Raw genomic sequence first — 4,891 nt, forward strand, 5'->3', positions numbered from 1 at the left:
CAAGTCGATGAAATATTAAGAAATCTAAATATATATATAAAACATATAAATATCTAATATATAATATATGTCAATACAAATATATGTATAATCTAGATTTGTAATTATCTTAGATAATCATGTGTATAAATTGTAAATATAAATACAGTAGGAATGTAATTGTAAGGATGTAATATATAGTTAATATATATACATATATATATAAATATATATAGTATATAAATAATATATATATATAATATATATATTCACAAACAGCACACACACACACATATTTATATGTATATATATATCAATATATATATATATATATATAATATAAAATATATAAAATAATTCGAATCGTAAAAATAATATAATTGTATATATATTGTATATATATATAAATTAAAAATACATATATGTATATTATATATATAATATATATATATATATATATATAAATATACTATATATATATATAATAAACATACAAATTTAGTACATACGATTTGTATGCTGCACATGCTATATCTTTAGTATATGTTTATATAATATATATATAAATATATATATAAATATTATTTAACATAATATATAAATATACAAATATACACATAAAACGCATATAGTTGTAAAAAGATAAATATTACATAGACATAAAATATATAGATATAACATACATAAATAAACATAACGATATGTATGTAGGCACAGCTATATCTTTATGTCTAAGTATAATATAAATCTAAAAAATATATTATATAAATATATAATATATCTAAATATATATATAAATATATATACACATATACACTTATACGCATGAAATGTCTATAAATATATATATATATATATAAATATAATTATATAATCCTATATATATATAAATAATATATATATGTGTGTGTGTGTGTGTGTGTGTGTGTGTGTGTGTGTGTGTGTGTGTGTGTGTATGTATATACACATATATATATAATATATATATCTATATATAAAATATATATATATATTAAAAACATAATATCACGATAAATAGATATGAGTATAAAATAAAAGAAACACACGCACACAAACACTCATCTGACACACACACAGCCCACTCACACAGAAACCCCCACAACACACCGACACAACACACACACATCCAACCACACATACACACACCACATTCACTCCCTCACACACGACACACCCACACCCATCACTCACCCACACACCACACACACACACACACTCACACACAAACACACACACCAAACTCCCACAATGACCACAAGAACAGTCCGCACCCCCACCAAACCCCCCACCTACTACAGATTAATGATACCCGACTGCTATCAATGCGCAAACATCTCCACGCACGTCATAGATTGGTGTGTATGTCATTACACCAAATCACACACACAACACACGACATAATCACTAAAATCAACTCACTCGACACTCTCAATACCATGTGTGTGTGGATATATAGAGTGAGAAGTATTTAAGAGTAGAGTTGTGTGAGTGAAATATGATAAAGTGAGAAGTGTGAGAGTGAGCGTTTGAGAGTCACCCTGTCACATCCAACACAACACACACCACACTCGTCACACACAACGACTCTCAATACACACTCTCTCTCACACAGACACACCCACACTCAGACAAACTCGCAAATACAAACACACTCACACGCAATATACACACAGAAACACAAAAACCCAACATACATAACACCTACACAAACACTCACACACAGCGACTCAAACACTCACACAATCAAACACTCTCTCACACACACACACTCACACGACAACCCCCCCCCCACCCCCCCCCCAAATATCATACAAACACACACCCAAACACACACACAGGACATACAACACAACTCACTCACACAAACACAAATAGTACACACACACATACACACACAGCAAACTCACACCGAAGCACCCACTCACACACACACTCCTACACACAAACACATCAACCAACACAAACAAACACAAAAACGCACTCACACTCACCGCACCCACACTCTACCAACCTCGAATGTCAGCGCCCTCAGCACACTCGTATACAGAATCAACTCACACACACACTCACACACACACACACACAAACACACACAACACCACTCTCACAATAAACCCCCCCCACACACACAATACACTACACACATAAACACACTCACACAGCACACACCCACACACACACACACACAACCACCCACACAAACCCACCCCAAATACAGAGCCCCAGCACCACAAAATACACATAAACAGACAAACTCACACACATCACTAAACATCACACTCACACTCTAACACCCCGACAATCCCACAAAACCGCCACGTCAGACACACACACACACACACTCACTCACAATACTAAAACACTCACACACACTCACACTCACTCGAAACACGTCTAACTCACTCACCACATAGAGAGAGAGAGAGAAATAGTGATATATGATATAGAGTGATAGAGTGATAGTAGTATAGTGAAAACACACCCCCACCACACACAAAAACCACAACACACAACAAACAGCTCACACACTCCACTCAAGACAACACTAGACCACCCACACACACTCACAAAAACACACACACACACACACACCACACTCACACACACACACACATTCTCACTCTACACACACCACTTTCTCACACTCACACACTCTCACACACTCACTCACACTCTACATACACACACACACACACATCACACTAAACACACACACACACACACACACACTCCCCCACTCACACACAGACACACACTAACAAACAGGGGGAGGTTAGCACACAAACACAACCAATCACACACACACACAACTCACACACTCACACACACCCCCCCCACCCCCACCCCCCCCACCCCCCCCCCCCACTCACACACTCACACACACAAACACTAAGCACACACACACACACACACAAACACACGACATACATACACACACACACACTGCCAACAAACACACACATGAGTTATGACACATACACAAACACACAAACACAACACCACACACGGTGACGACACACACATCACACACACCACATACACACGTTCCCACACATGCCACTCACACACAAACTCACACACCCACAAACCAAAACACATCGACAGTAGACACCACACACACGGACCCACACACCCCCAAACAAAAACAAACATAGACCCACACACACAAACCCACACACGCCCAACAAACACAACACTCACCCACACACAGACACTCCACCCACCCACACACACACTCCACACACACACATCGCCACACTAACACACACACAGACACACGACGACACAACACACACCCCACACATCACAAGACCCGACACAACACACACATATTAGAGAAATAATTTATGATAGAGAGTATATATATAGATAAGATATATATACAGATATTATATATGGAGAATAAATAGAGAGCTCTCGTGCGCCTCTCTAGATGCTATCTCTCTCGCTCGCTCGCTCTCTCCTCTCTCTCTCTCGCTTCGCGCTCTCTCTCTCTCTCGCCTCTCCTTCTCTCGCGCTCTCGCTCTCGCTCTCTCTCTCTGTTCTTCTCTCTCGCTCTCTCTCTCTCTGCTCGCTCTCTCGTCGTCTCTGCGACTCTCTCGCTCTCTCTCTCTCTCTCTCTCTCTTCCTCTCTTCTGCTCTCTCTCTCTCTCTCTCTCGCGCGCTCTCTCTCGCTCGCTCTCGCTCTCTCTCTCTCTCTCTCTGTCTCTGTTTCTCTCGCTCTCTCTGCTCGTCTCTCCTCTCTCTCTCTCGCTCTCTCGCTCTCTCGCTCTTCGTCTCTCTCTCTCTCTTGCGCTCTCCCCCTGCTCTCGCGCTCCCCCTCTCTCGTCTCTCTCACTCTTTACCGTCTCCCTCTTCCCCTTTTTTACTCCCATAAAGATACCCAAGAAAAACCCGCCCCAATTGAACCCCCAACCCACCCATAAACCACCACTCCACTGCCCCACCCCAAAAAAGCTACACTACTCTCTCACCACACCTAACACACTCACACTCACACACACTCAAACATAATCATACTACCAACCACCACACACAGCACATACACACGACCGGACTCACACGGTGCACTCTCGGACCACACTCATCACGCATCCTCACACTAACCCGCCCGACACACTCCCCACCACACATCACCGCCTGCCCCCACTCCCACCATCTCTCCCAACACCCCTCGGGTTCACACGCACGTCACCCTCCACCTCTCTTCCGCACACACTCCCTCTCCTCTCCACCTCTGCCCTCTCCTCTCTCCTCCGAACCCACTCGTCTTCTGCCTCCCTCCGCATCTAAGAACGCCCCCCCCCTCTCATCTTCTCCCACCTTTCCCCCCCTCCGATACGGGGGGTCGTCTCTCACGCAGTCAATCCTCTCGTCTCCTCCACTCCGTACCCTCTCCCCGCTCATCCACCTCCCTCCCTCCTACTCCTCTCACGCCATGTCACACTCCGTCTCGACTCTAAGGCTCTCATCCGCTCTCTCCTCCCACTCCATCGTTGCTCTCCTCCCCCTCTGCCTCCCGTCTCTCTTCTCCCTCCGTCTCTCTCCTCATCATCACCCTCTCGCGCTCTCTCGTCTTCCCTCCTCTCTCAGCTTCTCTCTCTTCTCGCTCACTTTTCTCACAACTCTCCGGCTTCGCTCTTCCAACCCCCTCCCTTTCTCACGTCGCATCTCTAATCCACTCCATCTTCTCTCCTCCTCATCCCTCCTCCCTCTTCTCTCTCTCCTTCTCGCACTCTCTTCCGCCTCTCCCCCCGTCTCTCGTCTTCCTCACTCACCTTCTTTCTCCTTTTCATTCTCATCTCTCCTCCTCCTCTCATCTCTCCTCAACCTCGACTCTGCTGTTCTCCCTCTCCTCCGCTCCGTTCCTTACTCCTCTTCTCCCACCCTC

Source organism: Penaeus japonicus, unplaced genomic scaffold (assembly GCF_977035675.1).
Source record: "Penaeus japonicus unplaced genomic scaffold, GWHDUDI00000001_assembly GWHDUDI00000036, whole genome shotgun sequence".
Classification (NCBI taxonomy): domain Eukaryota; kingdom Metazoa; phylum Arthropoda; class Malacostraca; order Decapoda; family Penaeidae; genus Penaeus; species Penaeus japonicus.